Source organism: Hemitrygon akajei, chromosome 2, assembly GCF_048418815.1.
Source record: "Hemitrygon akajei chromosome 2, sHemAka1.3, whole genome shotgun sequence".
NCBI classification, from domain to species: domain Eukaryota; kingdom Metazoa; phylum Chordata; class Chondrichthyes; order Myliobatiformes; family Dasyatidae; genus Hemitrygon; species Hemitrygon akajei.
Window position 1 is genome coordinate 8,625,993 of NC_133125.1, and position 23,753 is coordinate 8,649,745.

Sequence of the window (23,753 nt, forward strand, 5' to 3'; positions counted from 1 at the left end):
TTTAGTATGTTATGACGTTCATTATAACAGGTCAAAAATATCAACGATTCAATCACGTTTTAGAGGATTTCCATTGGCTTTAAATTTATCTTTGGGTTATTAAACTCATCACATGAAGAAAGGTCAACAATAAAATAAAGAAATATATCAATGTCACTGTTTAATAATTAAAATTTTGATTCATTTTGATCTGTTGGAATATTGTCAAGTTTAGAAGGATCTTATACTACTGGTTAAACCTGTAAGATTCTAGGCAGGAATATGTAGCACTATGTTCTAAGGTATTGCATCTTGAAGAAATGTATAGCATCATATCGACAATGTGCCACTGAATTAAATAGCACCAGTTTTGTGTAAATACGGCTCGCGGAAAACTTTTGTTCCCTAAAGAATCTAACGATTGGACAGCTTTCCTTAAAATAATGTCGATTCTTACATATGTAGTTCATTGGTAACTTTCTCCTTGTCAATACCGTACATTACAAACGCCCTTACCGCACTTTTTAATTGTTTTATCATCGTGTTGAATGTGAACCCAAACAACATACTTGCATATTAGCATCAGTTTAATTCTCAGGGTCAGAGGGAGTATTAATATTTCGCTGCATCAATTTACAAAAACAGAAAGATCGTGTGTTAAATTAGATTTAAATATAAACTGCGTTCTAGTTGGTAGGCATCATCCAAAACGGTGCCAATTTACATCATTGTAACCTCCAATTTAACCTGTTGTACTGGTTTGCTGCAGTTTTTAATATTGTACTCAAAATAAGGGTATCCCCAACTCCAGGAACTAGTGACCAAAAGCGCAATAAGTAAATAAGCCCTACAGCTAAATTAAACAAAATTAAAGCCATTTAAAGTATGTGCAAACTTATTAAAAAATTCTATATGCATACGAGCCAATCATATTGTTCATTGCTAACATTACGGCGCTTCTAATATGCACTAAAGCAGCATTAGTATTAAAGTTCGAAACCCGATTGTTTAAAATGTCTGCATAAAATTCACAATCTGTCCATATTTTTACAGAAAAGAAATTCTCTGTTTTGTTTTCATGAAGAGTTAACAACATTTTTCAAATAAATAATGTCATGCTGTCGGTGAGATGGGAGCAATTTCATTGCTTTGTACGAAGAGTCGACATTGGGACTCAAGTTATTATTTGCAGTCATGTCTACAGAATGAACATAAAACATGAGCCAAGTCTAATAATTTACAAAGGAATATAATTTGACGATTTTATTCAAATGATCTATCATCAAATCTATATATAAAAAAATCTAAAAAATATTTTACAGTGTTCAAACTTTTGTGTGTCAAATTAGATATTCTCATAAACTCAAGGCTGAGGGGTTATACACAGTTAGCCACAACAAGAAAGTTTGAAATCAGATACTAAATTAAGAATGTATAGAAATGCATCCAAATCAATGCAAAAATATACAATAAATTACTGAGTTGTAATGAAATATTAATATCCAAGGACATTTACTATCTGAATAAATCCAATCCAAAATATAAAGTAGCGAATTTCATAATGTTCTCTGTTATAATATATGTCACTTGGGATGCACACCATCAGCGCAATTTTATCTCATCGCATCACCGACAAACAGTCCAACAACGGATCGGCAAAATAAGATACAACACCGCAATTGAATGCTCGGACAAATTAAACTGTGCAATGGGTATGATGAATGTACAGACGGGAATGAGCATTTATATAAATCGTTTTAATATATCGTAGTTAGAAATCCACTAAAACATCATGTTGCGTACTCGATTGGAGTTCTTTTTTTGAATATACAATATACAAGGCAGCAAAAAATCTGCATGTGTGCAGGGAACACTGCAACTATTTTTCTGCACAGGTGCAATATCTACACGATTCCGGTCATTTCTAAAAATGCAAGGTTTAAAATCATGCAAATTACTGTAATAATAAATGTTACAAACATTGCATAACAAATATGAAATCCATTTAGGCTATTATATGTTAATTATTTTTAAATGAGTCACTTTTAAAGTTCTATTTTAAAAGGACATTGAATATATAAGAATTGTGCGGCTGCTACGGTGAGTAATGAGTTAATATTTACGAAGCACAATTGCAACGGCGTATAAATTATATTATCCCAGAAAAAAATAAGGATGGCTATCCTATATCCTGAGGATTTTTATAAGTGCGAGAAAATACTATTTAATTAAATGTGCGACTACAAATATGAAATAGTTACTCTCAACAGGGAAAACCTTGATCTCTGTCATCTGAGTATAACAAGAAGGGTGCGATAGTCGGACATATTGTTGATTATAAAATGAAGCTCATTGAATATTCAAGATGCTATTAGTATTTTAAGTATTTAATTGTACGGACATTTGCGCGAAGTGGAAAGAAAATAACCTTGGCACATCCAAAGAATGGAAATTGAAAATGTAGTCATTAAAATTAAGGCATGGTACTTTGAAGTGCGTAACGCCAATGATTGTGCCAAAACAATAACTAGATTTGTTTTTTTTTCCCCCATTATGTACGTTTAGTTAAAAAGTTGACTTATTCCATTGGAAATAACTCAGTAATACTACATGATAATATACATTCATATTTCTGAAAGGCTTTGAATGCAATGCTGAAATCATACATATTCATACAGGATTCCAACGCGTTAATTATAACGTAACGCTAGAACAAAATTTCTATTTAAGTCCGAAGGAAGTTTATATTAATGTAGGTTTTAGGGTTTAAAAGGGGAACAATGATATATTGGAGTTTTCATGTAGGAACAAACGCTCTCGGTCTATAGGTTCAGTATAATAAAAAGGTTATCCAACACTTACAGAGATATACATATTAAAAATAACACACACGTTACAGCCAACAGCAGAGGCGATGGCGCACCACCGGCGTTATTACGCATGGATATTTCTCCAGTGTCCTTATTTTTAAAAAAAATCCCTCACGCTCTATTCTCGCAGTCTTCTTAAAGCACAAAAATTAAAGACTAAAGCATAAATTAGGGAGACGCATTCAATTCAATGGCTGTCAGACAATAAGCTGGCGATTTGCATATTTTTCTTGTTGCTAATAATTTCATTTTAAATGTAAGCATACGTGCACTTAACGTGACGTAGGCAAACGTGACCTCGCCGATACACCAGCGTGCACGGGGGTGTGTGGGGAGTTGGGGGGGGGGGGATTGCAGATGCCTGGAAAATCCTTCAGAGAAACGTCTCCAAGTTATTTCTCTGGCTTCGTTCCCTTTGTATCTGTGTATTAGAAATAACTGGGGAAAAATACAGAAGAAAATGCCAGCCTTTTTAGTAGGGGGAAAATGTCCGCTTGGCGAAGGCGGAGAGAGAGAGAAAATGTTCCCACCACGGGAGAAGCAAAGTCAAAACACACGAGCGAATGGCTGGCGGTGGCGGGAACATCTGAGATATCTTTTATTAGCCGATTGTGGATGGCGAGCCAACAGCGGCAGAACCGGCCCTTCCATTCTCTGGAATCTTGTTCATTATTCCGCATTTGATTTGTTTTCCTGAGCAGGAAGAGGGGTGGGGGAGCAGGGGGGAGAGAGAATATTAATAATAATACTACTAATAAAGTATCAAGTCAGGAGTTTGAAGGGGAGGAAAAAAAAGACAGCCCCAATGAAAGGTCTCAGCCCGAAAAATCGACTGTTTATTCCTCTCCATAGATGCTGCCTGACCTGCCGAGTTCCTCCAGAATTTTGTGTTTGCTGCTGCAGATGGTTTATTTTGGTTAGTTGGATTTTTCTCGCTCTCTCTCTCTCTGCCGATCACGAGGAGCAAAGAGAGCCGGGGAAGGAGAGATTCGGAGCAGCCAACAGTAAATAAAGAAATATAAGTAAACATAAGATCCAAAACCAGCAGCCACCAAAACAAAAAAAAACTAACAAAAGCGATTGGAGAGCGTCAAGTGCGAACCCGGAGCTTCTTGGCTCGTCACAACATCCGATGGACAACGGTCAATGTCTGGGAGTGTGAGAAAGACGGAGAGACAGAAAGCGTTCGGTGAAAGGCGGGAGAGAAAGTTCGGCAATTAAAGTCTAAGAATGGAGCGTAAACACGTGAACTACCCGACGGGCCTGTTAAATCCCACATTCTAATACATGCAAACACGAAAATATGTTTCCTGAAAGACAAAATACAGGAGACTTTCTTGTCAGCATTCGGTTCTATTCAAATGTTGTTGTGTCTGTCGGACGGTCTGTGATTGCTGAGGGGTCGGGGGTTGTTGGCGGTAGCGAAGTACATTGTTCCACCAAATGAGAAGAGAGGGCACTGCCTATTCTGGGAATGGCCCTTCTACACATACAAAAAAAATCAGATCATGCAAGGACTGAACAATAGGGCTTCAGTTCATCAGCGACAAAAGAAAAGGGGGAGTTATTTGATTTTCAGACCACGTACCCGCCGGAGGGGCTGGACAATCTTTACCCACCCCCCCCCCCCAGAAAAAAAACTTGCACACAGTACCGTCACTTTTTTTTTACTTCTTGGGTTTGTGAGAGCAAAATGTTACGGGGGAAAGTTATTTTTCTTTATAGGTTGGAAGATGTCCTCTCTGTTCTAGTGCCCTTTGAGTCAGAATAATGTTGTGGAAATAAGCAGCTTCTTTGAATAAAGGTGACGAGGAATGGCATTCGTCGCTTCTGGACCCACGAAGAAGTCAAAACTTGTCAAGAGGAGCCTTCAGCTGCGGGGTTTTGTGCATCAAGATCTCAGAAATGAACCTACCTTGAGGTTTATATTCCAGCGCCCTGTAAGTATATAAATCTCTTTATATCTTGTAATACAACAATACAATTCGAGTCATTGGGAATTCTGGCGTTAAGTTAATAGCAATAACTTATTTATAGAAGACTTTTCATACAGACGATGTCGTTCAAGGTGCTTCACAGCGGGACAAAGTGCAAACATGAAAATAAAATTACAAAATAAAAATAAACATGAAAATAAAAGACAAAAAAGATGTTAGTGCAAGCAAGGTTTGAAAAGGTTTGAGCTGGCGCTTAAAAGTGTCGTTTAACAGTTTAAAAGTTGAACTGTTTTTAACGGAAATCAATAGCTTTGTTTCTTTTAATGATTTAGTCAACTGCATATTAATTACTTTTTGAGGTAAATCATCAATATACTGTAATAACGTTAGGGATTTTGACGGTTAGAAGTAAAAGGCGAGTTTCGACTGCCAATTAGAAAATCCCCAGTGGTAATGTAAAGTGGTTGTATTTTCGAGTAACATTTGGAATAATTAAATAGCTAAATCCTCAACTTGTGGTGTTAATCATTGAGAGTAATGTGCAACCTAGAAATAGAAGGCTGTCTGTTGAAATTGTTATGGTAATTTTTTGTATGGCTTTGAACTTGATGTTGGCTGTTTACATTACTCGATGGCAGGAGGAAATACTGATTTCAGTTTAACTCTTTACAAACGGTTCTGGGCATATAATATCGACGTTGCGTTTCTCACACGTTCATGACTTCATCAGATATGTATTTTGGTCAGATATGTGACCTCCATTCACCAGGCTCCACAATCTTGTTCTATACCTATGTTTCCGTCTCGATCTACTGTGTCTCGCGCTATTTTATCTGTGGATCTGGCTCCAGTTTATTAGGTTGGATAGGGCCACTGTATATAGCCGATGGCGCGGCTGTTTTAATTACGACTTAAAAATATTTCATGCTAATCTGTTACCAGGACTCTAGTAATTTATGAAGTCGCTGGAGTTGTTACTGTTGAAGATCACTGCTGGGCGAGTACAGGGATAAGGCAGTTTGCAGTTCCCGTTACGATGCAGCAGTGCTATTTTATTTTGCACACCAGAAGTCAAAAATCATAATAGAACTATGGTTCTCTGTCGGGTATCCCAACATGCTTGTACAATGATATTTTATGTGAGGTGATAATAACTCCAGCTACTATTTGGTGTTGACCTGATGTCGCTCTCAATAGTTTGTTTGTGTTATTCCCATTGTTGCTGAGATGTTTATTCATCGTTAAATTTGTCACGTTCTGTTTCAGAGAGAGATAGAGAGAGGGGGGGAGAGAGAGAGAGAGAAAGGGAGGGGAAAGGAGAGGGGAGGAGAGGGGAGGGATAGAAAGAGAGAGGGGAGAGAGAGAGAGAGAGAGAGAGAGAGAGAGAGAGAGAGAGAGAGAGAGAGAGAGAGAGAGAGAGAGAGAGAGAGAGAGAGACGCAGTTTACGTTGGCCGTGTTGATTTGAATCTCATGTCCATGGTCAGAGGCACTTAGTGAGGCTTCAGACTCGACAACGAGGGTAGCGTTTTATAGTGACCAACTTTTCGTTGGAAATCCAGAGATAGGGCCTGCATTCGCATTTTCAAAACTGTGGTGACCTCAGTATGTACAATATTGTCTCTCCTCTAAGTATATTAACGCTGATGGAAGTCATCACGTCCATTACTTACACTGTAGTTTAATAGTGATTTCACCAGTGCGAACCCAATAGAACAGATGCGGAACTCTAATGCTAATATTTGAAGTTTTTAATAAGCGCAGAGGGTGGAAAACATTTAGGGAACACACCTCATAAAATAGAAGATTAGGATTAATTCATATCAGGTTCTAGAGCTGGGTTCTCTTCAGCTGAAACGTCTGTTTTTAAAAATCGTTTGAATGTCGAGGTTACAAATGTGACTAGCTTAGCCTTCAAAACCCATTTCAGAACTGGCTATGCAAGCCTTGGTGGAGCACAGCTATTTAAATTAAAACAGTGCTCACCAATAAGATTTAAAAATTGTCTGCTGATTGCAAATTCCCGCCATAATATATAAATGAATATTCATGACTTTATTACACATCAGTGTTAAACGATCAAGGAGGGATTTAGTATGGTGGAATTATTTATTTTTCAAACCTCTCCCATGCCATAAATATGTTTTCGAAAAACTAAACGTCAGTGTGATGTGGTGTTCAGCACTTCATTGCGGGTTTCAGGCATGTGAGCATTATTGACATTTTAGTTGGGGACCATAAACTAATCTCTTTAATTCGTGATATTTTTCAGGTAAACAGTAAAGCGGATGCATGTTCTGAAACATAATACCCAAGAAAACGGTAAAACGCATATTCTGCATTTCCTGTGTAACAGTGGATATGATTTGTGTATAATGCTAGCCCAAAAAATATAGATAATGATGTAGTGTTCTTTCTGTGTGAAATAGGATGAACAATCGTGCCGTTCCTTTCAAATGCACATGTTGTAATGTTAAAGAAAAAGGGTTCTAATATCAATCTGGATTATCCCCCACAATTTATGGCAAGTGAAGATATATAAAAATCAAAGTTGAATGTAATGGAGATTAGCAAATAATGTAAGTCAAGTGGTAGAGAAAGCCGCCTACAGATTCTATAAATAAATGGCCTTTAGCAGACAAAATGCCCGTTATTAGCAGCAAGATCTCGAGTTGGTGGTCTGCGGTTTACTCACAGTTTAACACCCATCTCCAAAGAAATAGGTGATCCCCAGAATGACTCAGTACTGTTAGCTTTAATTAACGTCCATTTATCTAAAGGGAAATTAGGGCGGCAGCACGTCGTATGTAGGTCCGTGTATTTATAGCAATGCATCACATTAATCTCACGTGCACACGTAACACTCACAGGCAATTATAAAATCCGAATATTAGCGTGTAGGCGTTGCAATATTTTTAGATCACGAGGGCACTTCAGATCCATGCCACACAATGTCGCCAGATCCACCTAGAGACCTATAGGAAGATGGCTCGGTGGTATGACAATCACCTGCATACTATAGCATTGACACTTTGCAATATAAAACCTGACTCAACAAAAAAGATGTGATTAAACGCACATTTAATTTGTGTTTTCAAAGTGAGTATTCATTGTACGTATGTCGATAAATCATGTTTTGGGCAATCGATATCCATATCGCAAATTCCATTGTGATTTATTTGCCTTAGAATACCTGCACCTGTTTGATCATATACGATATTATGGTTGAATATGAGTTCCCACATTTGTAGCTATCTATCGATGATCATCATCCAGTTTAGATACCGAATTGCATGGAGGGACTTGTGAGCATTGCTTTAACAAGGGTGCCTTTACCAACCTTAAGGTAAAACTAACCAACATTCCGATGTTTACAGGTTCCTCTTTGCACTTAAACCCTTAATTCAATTATGAAAAACTGGCGAAAGTAAGCATTTAATAAAGTGATCTTAATCCTTCTTTATTGTGCCAAATGCGTATATTGAGTAAAATGGGTGGCAAAATAAGATTGGCAGGTTTGAAATTGGTAACTTTACTAATGAAACACGAGTGTATAATCGTCACGTTATCTACCGCCTCTTGCCATGCCTTTAATAATTATCCCTATTAAAGCACACCGCTGCTTGTGAAAGGCAAACTCTGTGACAGCTGGTCTTTACTTCTGCAATCATTTTTGGCAGCTAGTACATTTTAGTGACGTCAGCTCTAAAGGACTTTCTCTTGTAAATGGCACAGTTAACCGGTTATGTATACATCTTGTGAAATTGCTGCTTCGCGTCCATATAATGTGAATAGCACATACCTATCCGGAACAAGCTCGGGTGACTGAGTGGCCTAGTCGAGTCACCCAGCTCCTGTGCTAACTGGACTTTGTAGTTAAATCTATGTTCAATTGATTCCTGTTATGCATTGCATTTTGCAGTACATATTTTGCTGAATTTTGATTCACAAAAGATAACATTGACAGAGAATGCAATGTACTGATCGTCTGCATTGATCGTAATGTCCAGACACCTATCACGGATTTAACACAGTATTATAAGTTTCAAGTGAGACCTTAAGGTGACAACTATATGAACAGTCATTTGCTCCTTTACGCTTAAACTGAATGTGTTCACCTGTTTATTTTAAGAAGATGTACTGATAACTGTCGATGTTACCGAGAATTTATTGCAATGTCTTCTGCTCTGGACTATTTGTATTTTGAAATAATATGCAACATTTTGGAAAGAGAATTGGAGCTGTTATATTTACATTCGGCAATAATCCCTCTACGATGGGAAAGATTGAACGTATCGCGAAAGATTCCCATCAATCTGTTCGCTCTTCAGTCTTCTATGCCTTACATGCATTGCAATAATTGGACACATTGTCATTCGCTTAAGAGAATAGTTAAGCAAAGGAAAGGATATGTCAAAATGGATTGAGATGGTTCTCCTCATCAGATCTTAAAACCAATGGAAAATGTCTTGGTATTTGGGGATACTGTATTAACCATCTCTGTTAATTTTTGACTGTTACATTTTATCGTGACACTTCATGAAAACGACGCGTTTGATGTAAAATGCCCTCGCTGAATTATCTGATTACTGAACAACATTATTTTAAAATTCAAAATGGACCTATCTCTGAGCTGTGGCGGGCTTGTGCCATTTAAAGCCTTTCGTTTGTTTTACACCAATTCCCACATTTTTTTATAGAACTGAAACAGATGCTGGCCCATTTCTGACTACTCCAGGCGTTTAATATATTCATTTTATGAACGATGCTCTCTCATTCTTACTTTGCTTCGTATTTTGATATCATAATCATAGTGGGCATCTCGAGAAGTAATATAATAAAATTAGGGTCTGGCCACTGGAAAATTAACACCATTGAATCACATGGCTCTACACTGGTGATACTGCCTTCTCCACCGTCATAATACTAGATTCTAAATGATAATCAGAAAGAGCAGCGATTTAAGCGTTTTTGTAGCTTTGCTTTACACTTAAAAGGAAAAGAAACTTGTGCACAGTGTCTATCATTGAAAACCGTGTATGTAACAGATATCTGAATCAATAATCCTAAATGAAGAGGTATTTCCACGGATACTATTTTAGCAACTTTATCACATATTTTGCAATAATCCTTACAATATTTAATGTATGCATTTTTTATTTATACGTGATTCATCTGTAGATTTTATTCTTACCTTCATAAGTCATTCTGTGTTACGTGTGCTATGTGTACTATACTGAGCTTTACACTTTTCGAAGAAACGTTGTCTCGTTTCTGTATACATTATATGCTTATATACGTTATATATATGTATATAGTTAAATGACAATAAACTTGATAATAACTATTTAAAAAGGGGTAGTTTAGTTTATTAGAAGAAAAGTCATTGTTTTGTAATTTTAATTACGTTTTAACATCAGAATCTGTTGTTGCATTAATACAAATGATGCAGCTCCGTTCTGGTTAAATAGACAGGCGTAATTCGATTCCACGTTAGTTATCTGACTTGGAGGAAACTCACTTGGTGAACGATAACAACTAATCGACAAATCTGGGGGATGTTGTCGTACATATAGCAGTGAAAGGGGACGTTGCGTCCAATCAGCTATTAAAGGTAGCCTTAGAGATCATATCTCTCGGTGCTCAGGCAAACCAGGGCGATTCAGCTAATACTATGGCTGCACAAAATAACAAGGCCAACAGCACAGAATGGGAATGTTAGCTCATTTTCTCCTGTAAGTGCAATGTGACGTAAATAGGTATTTCTTAAAACAGTGAACTAAACGTAGAGCCAATTATTATTTCCTAACTCTAGATTCTGAATATCGAATCCTGTTTTACACCTCTTTGAAAACAACGCGATCCTTGGTTGTCTAAAGGAAAGCGTCATTTTAAGCAGACGGTTCCAGTTTGTTTAATAACCTTTTCAGGACCCGTTCTACTGGACTGTGAAACAAAATGACACGACTCGTAATGCAGATTTTAAACAATACTTTACTACAGGTACTGTGGACCACGATAACAGAATAACGCATTCGAAGGACAGCTTGATACGTAGCTCTCAGGCATTTTGTTTAACTTTTCACCTCCGTTCTCATTCCACGCTGACTTTTATCAAGTAGATTTTAATTGAAAATTCCCGGTATCAGCCAGCGTTTGACTATGAAGGGAAGCGATTTTTTTTTAAAATCACACAGCAGAGCGAAATGTTTGCGTGTTTATACGTGGACTCGCTGCGTAGAGAGCGCAATTCTCCAGTTTCCCGAATAGCAAGGCCTGATTTTTTAAGCAATTGTAAAATGTCACGCAGCAACAATGCAAGGGAACAGAAATTCAAGGAAAATGCACGTTACCCAGATCAGAGATGCTTTAATCTGTCCAAAGAGAGAAACAGTCCTCCAGAACTAGGATTGTCCACACATTTTTTTCAGGAACGAAAGCAATAGGGCCGCGGCAGTTTTGGGTCTGTCGACAAAATAAAGGTGTTGGGGTTAGGTGGGGGGAGGAGGAGGTGGGGGTTGGAATCGGAGTCCCTTTGTTTCCGGCGGGAGCTGACGGCTGATCAGCCATGCATATCAATAAACGTGTACTTGAAATTTCTCATGACATCATCATTACCTTGGTCTCCCGCGGTCCAGGACCTTTGACCTCGCCGGGTTGGTCCAGATTTCGGCACCGCAATCCCAATGATGGCCCTGATCCGTCTTCAGATCCCTAGTAGCGGCAGCAATGGTGCGGCGGCATCTGCCTTTCCAGCTCTCCAGCGTTGATGGGGGACCGTTTTCCTAAATATACTGTGTATATATGTATATATATATATTTATTTATAATCAACCTGCCACCGCTGCCATTAAAAAACAGATACGATCCGGCAACAACTGGGGCGATCGCATTCTGCTTGCTTAACCGTTATATCAGTTTCCATTGCGATTAGGCAAAAAGAGAGAGAAAAATATTTACGCTATGTGGGCTGCGTTGGATAGTGCAGTTGGTTCAACGTCTTCTTACAGCCATTGTGAGAAGGAAACGATTTACAATGCAAATAGAGGCCTGTGGAGGGATGGATGTACCTCACACTCTAACTCTGAACAGATCATATCGAGACTATTGCGCCGACGGGGCGGCTTTTTCCCCCTCATGGTATTAAAACCAGGAGCCTGCAGTGCTAATGTTGAATATTAAGTTCCGCGGAAGTTGGGCAAAAACTTCGAGGTTCGATGCACCCTGTCAGTGCTGGTGCACACGGATGCACGTCTCTGGGCCAAGAAGTAATCTAAGGAGCATAACGTGAATGTGAACATGGCGAAATCTGTTTCAGAATACAGGTCTGCGGGTGTAAAAGGCGCCAAGGAAACGCAAGGATTAAGGAAGTTAGTTGTTATCTTTGGTTATCTAGCTGTATGAGTGTATTTGCCCGTCATAAAGCTAGATAACCGAAAGTAAAACCTGCTTCCAGGGTCTTCGAGAAGCTTCGAGGACGCAGAGGGAAAGCCACATGATGGAAATGTACAGAAAAAAAAAGTATACGCCGAAACTAAACTCTAACAAAGTTGAACAGAAGGGATGCCTGCAGAATTCATTCTGAAAACGTGCTTAATAAAGGTATCACTGGCGATTCTGTCAGACGCAAAGTGTCGGTGGTTGTAACTTAACTATAACACAGAAGTTGAGTAATATGTTTTACGCTTGCTCGGATCATTTTGCCCCGATTAGCTCTGCTTAACTTTTGCAAAAAAAAAATTGAAAACATATCGCAATTTTGTAGCTGAAATATTAAACTGTGCTAGAGAAAGTAGCTATTGATGGTACGATTGAAAAATTACTTCTGAGCAATTTACGTGGCTGTTTCACAATATGTATGTCGGCGGGGGAGGGGTTAATTTAATTGGGAAAGTGAATGTGATAAAAATGTTTTAAATTAGTAAAACATAACAGGTCTCAAGGGGACTTTTGGTATCACCGCTCGGAAAATATCAGCGAGAGATTTTTTTTTATAAATGGAGAATGCGACAGAAGTTTAAAGAAACATCTACGAGTTGGCGTTTAAAGTCACATGTCTTCTCCCCCTCCCCTCAAAAAAAGAAAGGAGAATACGCGTTAATGTGCACGCTAAAAAACAGTGTTTGCGTAAATAAACCGATCTGCCTATAGGCGATTGAATAGAGGAGACGCGGATTTCAATAGCACGATGCGAGACTGATGGTTATTTTTTTAATTCAAGATGCTTTGCGCTTCATGCGCGGTTTCCTTGAGGAAGGCAATGAACCAGAAAGGCATTGTGGAGACGATATCGCCTCCCTTCATGTCAAAACTGTAAAAAAAAAGTCTTACTCTGGGTCTAGCTTTGGAAATGAAAGTGACATTAAACGAAGAAGTCAAAAGCACGTCGAGCAGATCGCTAGCCACGTGGACACCTTTTTCTCTCTTTTTTAAGGATGATCGGATAAATCTAGGAAACTGCACTGGCATCCCGAACTGAAATAATTAGAACGTGTGCAGACGTGAAAGGGTCGGGTGGGAGGAGAGAAGTCTGAAGCTTGCGCCTAATTGCTTCCGTTAAACGGAGCTGAGTAGATGTGAACGGCTGGCCGCTCGGTTTCCCACGCTCGGGGGGCAAGCCGCAATGTCGTGCCCGGGCGCTGTCGATGAGAGGCAGCTGGGATAGGGTGGGGGGGGGGGGGGAGCGAGAAACTGTCAAGTACAGCCCTCTATCTCTAAAACAAATGTGATGGCATTTCCCACCCACATCCGTCTGTGCACTCCCTCCTGGGATCACTGCATGTGCTGCTCCCTAGAAGTTAAGAGAGTAATCTTCCCTGGTGGACAATAGTTTCGCTGAATAACGAGCCATTATACCCCAACAGGGAAACCGGGTTTGGGGAACTTGGAAGCTATGAACCTTGCTGTCGTCTTTTATGTTCTCAAATCCCAATAGATGTTGTTTAGTCGGAAGCCGTCTGGCACACGCCTGCTGAACTTTTATTACTGTAATGACCATCCATGCCTACTTGCTTGTTTACTTAGACGCATTGTTTGGGACAAACAACGTTTGCATTGTAAAAGTGTAAACGAGTTTGCTGTTTACTGTAGATTCAGTTGGTGTCGTAGTCACTAACTGCTGTTTATCTAAAGCCTTTGTTTGTTTTAAGATAATTTACATTACAAAGTGCACGGTTACTTCCTTTGAAAGTAAAGGGACGCTGTCTAAAACATGAGTCCAAATTGGGATTATACCACGAAATAATAATATATTGAATTCTGATGTTAGGATAAAACAGGGATTTTTTTTCAATGCATCAATTCGCTTAAAGAACGCACACTGTTGATCAAATACTATTTATTTTCTTTTGCATGATGAGTTTTAAAGTTTTTTTTTGATCCATATGTAATGACCTCACCGTTTTGTTAACTCAAGAGTTTGGACTAAGAATCAATGCTCCTCAACTATTGATAACGATGGGGATATTTATGCATAAGATTATTTAAATTTATTATAAACCAGTGCGTTGTGGATATAATTTCTATAACAGTATTTCAAAATGTCCTTAAAGAGCGGACCATCAGAATAAATCTGAACAAGTGCGGTGTTTGGTACTGCATGCTAAAGTACAATCTGCAAATACGTATGTCAATGCCCAGAGAAAACAAGTTGGAGGGAGTTTGAAGACTGCGTGATTGTGCATGTTAACTTGTGGGAACCAGGGGTTCTTTATTGTGGCAAAGGAGCGGCAGATTGCAGTGCAAGGCCAATGTTAAAAAGGCAGCTGAATTTAACACCATCTGGAAGAAAAGGTCCCTTCACCACTTTCTCACACCGTCAGACAAAACTAGTGTCTCTTGTTCCGAGCCCTTGTCTAAGCGCCCATACAATACCGAGTCATTATACTTTGGCTGAGAGAAAATTTGAGAACACAATATGGGTAACCATTGAATGACCACATCTCATTGTATCCGCTTAAGTCGATTGAAATCTACGTCTAGTGCTATGAATGGCGGCATTGTTTCCCTACTGGGTCAGTACTAAATGTCAACGCAGTGCTAGCGAGAAAAAAATGCAGTCTGAAAATATCTGCTCAACTTTTAGTTTTGGTATTTTCCCAAATTATCACCAGAAGAATTAAATTTTCAGGGCTTTGGAAAATCTGACGGTGGGTGGGGGTTGAGGGGTGCTATATTGAAACTGGAATATAAAGTTAGTGCTCACTGCTTGTCTGTTTGCTGTTGTTTTATGTTTTGCCTTGAAAGACAATTTTAGTCTCTGTAATGAGGGCGTTTTATATCATATGTCACACCAGTGTCACCTAGTTAAGTAGTCTGTTTTTAGAACAGAATTTAAGTATGTTGAAATATTGCATCTGCGCTTTTTAATTACATGAGCCTTTTGATAAAGATATAAACCTCTCCCGCGTACGTCCAATGCCTCTTCGTAGTTGCAAACATGTAGAGAGTGTGAGGGGAAGTTAAAGTATCTACTTGAGGTTCCATAAAATCGTACCTAATTCAAGGAACTCGATGAGTTTACCAGGCTAGATTTGCCTCAGGCCAATGTAGTGGGAGGATTCTCATAAAAGGTTCCTTATTGTTCATTAAAGAAGCAATTGTAGCTGCCCTTCGGAAACGAGGTGCCAATCTCACATAGGGGAAGATGGGTTTGATATGTGGGGGCACATTGGGCGTTCTTTTATTTATTTTTATCTTTGTATTTATTGAGATACAGTGTAGGCCTTTCCAGCCGTTCGAACCGTGCTGTCCAGCAATCCCCGATTAAATCCTAGACTAATCACTGAATATTTTACAATGGCCAATTAACCTACTAACCCGTATGCCTTTGGTCTGTGGGAGGAACCAGAGCACCCGGAGGAAACCCAGAGGTCATGGGGATAACGTACAAACTCCTTACAGGCAGCGCAGGGAACTCTAACTAGCTCTAGTTCCCGACGCAGCCTGTAACTCCTTGGACTGGAACTAGTAGTTAAACCAGAATCGGGGATAATGGTTTCGAATGCTGTGTCAAAGTCAAACTACCACACTGTGCATTTAATTCAATGAATTGGCAAACGTGGCGGTTTAAGGAAAATATATTTTTATATCCCCATTTGTTATTGTAATGTTGGATGCTCGGCAGCCAGTTTGTGCGCAGCCAAGTCCCCCGGACTGCAAATGATCAGGAGCTTTTGAAGGATTTCCTGTCACCCCTACTGGGCATAGGCTGCCCGACAGCAGCTCTCCAGAATCCTCTGTCCTGGGTCAGTCTTTCAAGTTGACCCCAGGTGTAGCCCATCCTTCCTCTCTCAGGGATGAGGACTTTGGAGCTCCTGTTGCTCAGGGTTTTACGGGATGGGGTCACTTGTCCCATGCCTCAGTGTGCTCCGTTCGCAACCAGGCTTTGAGGCCGTCCATGGTAAAGTCACGGTGCGTTATGAGAGTCAAAATATTAGCCATGGAACCCAAGTTTCCGACTTATCCCAGTTTACAGTTTACAACTATAGGGACTTAAAGGTCCAGTTGAGAAAGTGGAAGTACTGTCTCGGCTATAGACTTGCCATTGACAGTGCAACCGACAGTATACTTATTCCTTTTTTTATTTATTTAGAGATACCGCACCTTCGGCCCAACGAGCCGTGCCCCCCAGCACCCACCTATTTAACCCTAGCCAAATCACGGGAAAATTTAGAATAACAAATTAACCTACTAACCAGTCTGCGGGAGGAAACCGGAACACCCGGAGGAAACCCAGACGGGCACGGAGAGAATGTGCAAACTTGGTACAGACGGCCCTGGAATTGAAATCCAAACTCCGCCGCCCTGAGCTGGTATAACGTTGCGGTCACACCTACTGTACCAGAACAGGAATTCAGCAGGTCAGGCAGCATAAGTTCAAAGTTTCATGTAAATTTATTATCAAAGTACCTCTGTGAAACTATATGCTACCGTCAGATTAACTTTCTTGATAGCACTTTTGTGCTGTTCCCAGGACAAAACCTCTGAAATGAATTTTAAGAGGCTTTAAAGGTTCTCCGTCTCCGATCCCTGAATGAGGACCAGCTCATGGATCTCTGGTTTCCTCCTGTAAAAATGGTCTTTATGAAAGATATGGAGGGGCTGATCTTGACTGATCAATTCTCCTCCATAGGTGCTGCTAGGCCTGGTAATTTACCACCAGCGTTTTGTGGGTGTTGCTCAAGATTTCCAGCACCTGCAGAATCTCTTACGTCAACATTTTCTTTCTGATGATTCAACGGGCACCCCCTTGACTTGGAAGCTTTCGCGCTACCATTTCAAAGCTAAAAGTGGTAAACCGAGGGGATTCTGCATATTCTGTAAATCCGGAGTAGCACACACACATAAAATGCTGGAGGAACTCAGCGGGTCAGGGAGCATCTATGGAGGGGAATAAAGAGTGGACCATTTCGGCCGGGATCCATCATCTGCACTGGAAAGGAAGGGGGGAGGACGTTAGACTAAGAAGATGGGGGGGGGGGAGTGAAAGGTGTGTAAAATGGAAGATGATAGATGAGACCAAGTGAGGGGGAAGGTGGGTGGGAGGTGAAAAGTACTTGGGTGGAATAGTTAAAAGGCTGAAGAAAAAAGGTGATACGAGAGTGGACCACTGGATAAAGGGAAGCAAGAGGTGATGGGCAGGTGAGAAACAGAGAAGCGTTGAGATGAAAACCAGAATGAGGAATGGAAAAAGAGAGGGTGGGGTTGCTTTGTTTTGGAGAGAGAAATTACGGAAAGTGAGAGAACTCGTTGTTCGTGTGGGAGGTTACCCAGACTGAGTAAGAGGAGTCTAGGAATCAACACAACTGAATGGGGTAGGAGCTGGAATTGGAAGCACTAGCGCTGCCTATTCAAAGTTTAAAGCAAAAATTATTATCAGAGCATGTATATGTTACCATACACTACCTTGGGATTCGATTTCTTGCAATAACAATTATAAGCAAAGACTGACAACCAATCAATATGCAAAAGAAGACAAATTGTGCAAATAAAATAATACTAAGAGCATACTTCCTGTCAGAAATCAATGGATTCAGTAGTGGAGTGGGGTAAACCAAGTAAAAAAAAAACAGGGTCATACTTTCCACAAACTATTATTATTATTTGGGGGAAAACGTTTATATTTTGACAAAACATGATTTTTTTGATCGAAATTCTAGTTCTTTGGGATCTTGCAATCTAAATTCCATAGCTAGGTACTTCTGTTGAGTTTTGCTCCTTTCTTTTGGATTTCTTAGAAGTAAAATGCAGCAGATACGAATTGAAATGTTGGAAATAATTATCAGTCCAGGTAGCAACTGTGTAGGGACGAACAGGGATAAAACCTCTGTTGGAAGCTGATCAGGTCGAAATGTCACTGACCCGAATCACTAAATCAAAGTAGAAAGCTTGGTAAATGCTCAGCAGGTCAGGCAGCTTCTGAGAAGGGAGAAATAGAGTTAATCATTCAGTCACTGCCATTCTCCAGAGCCTTGTCTTTCTCTCCGCAGATGCTGAACATTATTTACGATATGCAAACGTATAGCTTTGCCTTGTGTGTTCTGTACAACAGCACAGAGCCTCGTTTTCTGTTATTAAAAGCAAGAATAACATCAACGCGACTAAATTAATTGGCGAATTGGTTTATTATTGTGACATGTACAGTGAAAAGCTTACGTTGGATACAGTTCAATTCATTACACGGTGTGCTGAGGTCGTAACAATTAAGGTAAAACAATAACAATGCAGAATAAAGTGTTAAAGAGAAAGTGCAGTGCAGGCAGGCAATAAGATTCAAGGCCATAACGAGATTGTGAGTCGAGAATGCATTGATTTTTTCCGCGGGAGATTTTTTACTTGATGTTTTAATTTAGGTTGAAGTAAATAGGCTAGACTCCTGCCTTCATTCGCCGACCTTGGATTTGAACTTGTTTGGCTGCAGTCGGCAGGCGGAGGGAGTGTGGGTGTGCGGGGGACGAGTGCCCGGCGCCGCGGCTCTTTCACTGCCCCGCTGATGCCCAGGCTGCCGATCCGCTCCGCTGAATCAGCCCCGCTCGCTCGTGCCCCGGACGCGGGAACACCCGTCCGTCGCCGCTCATTGGCTGTTTCCCCTAGCGACGGCCCTAGCGCGTGTGTCTCTCCCCCCCCACACACACACACCCACTCCACCCCCGCTGCAGCTCCAGCTCCGTCCTCTCCTGCAAGTGACGAGGAATGATTCTTGCAAACCAGTCGATCGCTCCTCACATTTGCCATCTTTTTGCTAACGTTGTCCCAATTAGTTCCAATGCTAAAATTGCACTGTATTTACTCGACATAGTGTTTATACTGCGAATTGAATGAATAACACATCCACTTTGAATGATAAGCATCTGACTGGAAGCGGAAATCTGTTGATCCTCTCTGAACTGCAAAGTTTTAAAATATGAAATCAGAACTTCAGTGAAATATATTGCAGTATTTTCTCAGGAAAGGGTTGAAGCTTTTGACATCCATTTGGACAAAAGAGCAGCAATGGGAAATCAAGTTTAAACTTAATATACATAAAATACACCCAGACGTATTAATCCCATAAAACGTAGTCCCTCCAGCATCTGTAAAACAAAAGTTAATTCGCCCTTCCGAACTAATACCTAAAAACCACTTGAATATCTCATGTGAATCTTTGAGCATCTTCCAGAGTCTAGAGCGAATTAAATGGATGTCATCCTGCAGCAGAGCAGCGATACTTTATTAACTGGTTTGTCACTGAATTCTTAGAGACAGAAAAAAATGTGCAGCCCGAATAATTTATGGCCAGGGGAACTGAACTTGCGAACTCACTGCGAGTGGTCGGTGGGTGAAAGCATTGGTGGTGTCTACCCGAATTGAAACAGTCGGGTTTATGCGAAATAAAAAAACTCTTGCGCTTGCTTCTTGCGAGAGAAACTAATGGTAAGGCATATTGTGCTTCTTCGGTGTGGCTGTGAAAAAGAAATATGAATGTGTATTTGATCAAGAACCCAACGTAGCATAATAAACGTTTATTAAAAAGGAAGCGTTTTATTTTCGTTTTCAGACGAAACTTTCCAAAAATTCCTTACCTATTGAGTTCGCCAAGCTTATACAGTGTTTCCATAATTCAAAGTTTGGTTTCACTCTTCTATGATTTTGTTTATAAAGCGACCGATCAGATTTAATTTTGAATAGAAATACAAAATCAAACAACACAATATTGTACTTGAGAATTTCCGATTAACAGACAATTCAAATATCAGTACAAAAGCCTGTTTTAAACCTGTTATCTTTTGTTTAGCTGCACCGCCGAATAATACCGTACTGAAAACAAAACGCATGCATAGTACGTAATAACGTCCCGCACTCTAATAACTTCTAATACTTTTGCCTGAATTTTATACTAAATTTAACTTCAACAGATTCGGAGATGAGGAAGAAATTATTTTTCTCAACATATCGGGTCAGATATTTAATGGCATGCTACCCAGTTTTATAGCAGATTAATTTGGCATTGTACTTGAATGGTGCCCGCCTATAACAAACTCTTGTTTTCTTAGATAGTAGATGCATAATATTTACATTTTTATAGTTTCAATACAGTACATAACAGGGGTTACCAATCTTTTTTATGCCATAGACCCCTACCATTAACCAAGGGGTCCATGGACCCCAAGTTGGTAACCCCTGGCCTAGAAACGAACCAAAAATTGTCACTTAAAAACTTCATAAAGTAAGAACTAACATTCTACACGGTTCTAACATTTTTCATTAACATCTAACAAAGAATCTTCTAACATTTGTAGGACAGCAAACATTAAAAATGTGTTTGAATTATAACTTTTGTCCTCATGTGCTTTGCCTATGGTTGGTGATTGGTTGAGTATCCTGCACTAATAATATAGCATCAAGGTAACTGACTTCACCTTGACACGTGAAGGCTTGTTCATTGTGTACAAAAACATAATATAGTGGAATACTCTCCATTCAACTGGATGAGTGCATCTTCAACCACAGGCAAGACATCTTACACCATCCAGGAAAGAGCAGTTTACTTGAATATTCTCCACTTTAAAATCACACCCTCCATCCTCTTTTGCAGTTTCTGTTTCTGTAAGATACATTGCAGCTTCTTACAGAATCACCCCCTCCCCAATCTCACTTCCTAAATGTTCAACCCTTGTCTCCAAGAAGGTTAATGGCAACAGGTACAGGGCTACTTTGCAGCTTGCTGTCCCCATTAAACAATGCACACGCCTAACTTGGAAATGTATTGCTTTACCCTGATTGTCATGTGCTCTAATGCTTGAACTCCCTAACAATCGGCATTGTGAGTGTACGCTTTCACTAGAAAGTCTGATTCACCTTCAAGTCCAGGGAGAAATTAGGGTGGGCGATACGTGCTGCTCATGCCATACCACCACATAAAAAATGAATTTTAAAAATTGTTCTATTCTTTACTATTCTAAACATTGGTTTAATCTTCAGTGTATGGAATACCCAAATATTTCTAACTGAAAAATAAACAGCCACCTACTGTTAAATTTATTTTATGTTTTCTAATTGCAATAAATGTTGCTGAAAATAAGCATTTGGAATATGAGATTTCTGAGACTAAAACGTCAGTTTCCTTACTTACATAAGCCCATTACCCCTACGGGGGGGGGGGGGGGGGGAATAGGCCGGTGACAGTAGCTCACCACAGTCCTCTGTCCTGGGCCAGTCTTTCAAGTCATCCCCAGGTATAGCCCATTGAAGATCCTTCCTCTCCCAGGGATGATTTCCCTGGATTCTGTTGGCATTTCTATAACACTGGATTTTTAAGGGATGGGACTGCGAGCCCCATGCCCAACCCTCCTCCTTTTGTATCCAGGCTTGGGACAACCCATGTATTGTTGAGAAAGTTAGTAGATCAAAAATAAACACAGAGAAAATAAATGGTTTAATTATGACTGCACACTCTATTTTCAAGTCTAAAAATAGTACACAAACCCAAATTAAGATGATCTAGCCATCATGGTGGATATTTGTTTACTATTATGTTTGTTTTAAAATCTGATCAGTTGGATTTTGCTTGATTTTCTAGTTCTGGAGAAACTCAGGCAATCAACCAGTGTGCAAAAGACAACAAACTGTGCAAATACAAAAAGAAATAAATAATAATAATAATAATAATAATAATAATAATAATAATAATAATAATAATAATAATAATAATAATAATAATAAATAAGTAATAAACATCAGATTTAATTTAATTTTTTGATTCAATTACCTTATTGAAATGAAGGAAGTTGAATAATGTGTGAACTTTATCTATGCTGACTTTTAAATGAATCTTTAGTAAATTTAATTTTAATTATGATAGATTTTTTCAAATTATGCATTATAGGTGAAACAGAAATTTGTCTTTCTTATGATTCTACTCCCTTTATACAAGTTTACCGGTCAAAGAAACAACAAACATTGAATAAAATACATGCACATACACAGTAGAATCAGTACACTATGATGGTCTAGTTGTTGCTAATATCAGTTTTCTGGGTGCAAATTGGCTGTTATATTTAAAACATCTTATTGACCATAAGTAGCTTGGGACATTCTACAATGGGATGATGCAGGCATAGAAATTGCACATCTTTATTTTTCCTTGAGAGGTAGGGTGACACTGTAGCCTAGCGGTTGGCACAATGCTTTACAGCACCAGCTATAAGATCGGGGTTCATTTCCCGCTGCTGTCTGGAAGGAGTTTGTATGTTCTCACATGCTTCCTTCAGATGCTCCAGTTTCCTCCCATATTCCAAAGACATATGGGTTAGGGTTAGGGCATGCTATGCTGGCAACACTTGTGCAGTGTCCGTCAGCACAATCTCTGTTGATTTGATTTGATGCTTACAACACATTTCACACTATGTTTTGATGTTTTTGTGTTACATAAAGCTGATCTTTAGCTTTATAAATTAATATTCAATCAGAAAAATGGGCAGTTTCATGTAGTAAAATTCATTTACTTAATTCACTAGGAGGTATTTTGGGACATAATTAAGTTTCAAGCTAAGTAAATGTGGTGAAGAATCATGAATATTTTTGAAACAGTAAATACTTAAGAATTACAGACCCTGTCAAAATTCAGAGATTGTAACACAAAATCTATGTGGAATTCTTAGTTAGATCAGATCATTTTTATTGCTGTTGTTTGAGGAATGACAACTGACTAAGCCACTAATAGACCTCCTCATTCTCCAATGACACCATGCTTTTCACATCCATCCATCTCTGGGGTGGCCTCAGAATCAGAATCAGGTTTAATATCACCAGCGTTAGTCGTGGAATTTGTTGACTTTGTGGCAGCAGTACAATGCAATACATAATAATAGAAATAATAGAAAAAATGTGAATTGTAGTAAAAAAATATATAGAAGCTGTCTTACATCTGACCCAAAAGCTGACACCTTTGGCTCCGTCATTACCCTGATTAAATTTTGGCTGATGTCAAGGATAATTACAATTTTCTCCAAATAATTTTGCAATTGCTTTTAGATTTCCAATACAAAATTCAGTTTAGGTTCTTTGGGTTTGTTGCAGATCGTGTATTTCAGAAGCCAGTTGATAATTTCTGGGCATTGTGGGCGTGGTTTGTGTGGCTACACTTGCAGGCTGCCCTCAGGTGTGATGGTTGTTAAAGCAAACAATATATTTCACAGTATATTTTGAATGTACATGTGACAAATAAACTTGAATCTTGAATCTAAATGTTACTGCTTAACATATTTTACTTCTTTTGCTGTATGGTAACCTATATTTCAGGTTAATACCATACTTTGACTTTAATGCCATATTAAACATGTAGTAAAAATAATGTAAATCTGCTAATGGTAAATAAGATAACATCTTGTTTAAGGTGTTACTATTGACAATTGAGAGAAACATTGTTTCATTACCCTTAACATGCCAACCAATTGGACACCAGCTTAGATATGGGCTTCAAAAAGCACT

General features: G+C 39.2%; 2 long non-coding RNA genes across 3 annotated transcripts in view; one reads left to right on the forward strand and one right to left on the reverse strand.

Annotated features, from left to right (window-relative positions):
* LOC140738943 (uncharacterized) overlaps positions 1 to 3,114 on the reverse strand; it is a 39,318-nt gene extending 36,204 nt beyond the window's left edge. The window contains exon 1 of the long non-coding RNA XR_012101483.1: positions 2,842 to 3,114. This is a non-coding gene — a long non-coding RNA (uncharacterized lncRNA). The remainder of the gene's footprint in view (positions 1 to 2,841) is intronic.
* A 107-nt stretch (positions 3,115 to 3,221) lies between these two features.
* LOC140738932 (uncharacterized) overlaps positions 3,222 to 23,753 on the forward strand; it is a 191,594-nt gene continuing 171,062 nt past the window's right edge. Inside the window, exons 1-2 of one of the 2 annotated variants that reach the window (XR_012101482.1) lie at positions 3,222 to 4,789; positions 7,057 to 7,106. This is a non-coding gene — a long non-coding RNA (uncharacterized lncRNA). The remainder of the gene's footprint in view (positions 4,790 to 7,056; positions 7,107 to 23,753) is intronic. The other variant, XR_012101481.1, reaches the window with a different exon arrangement.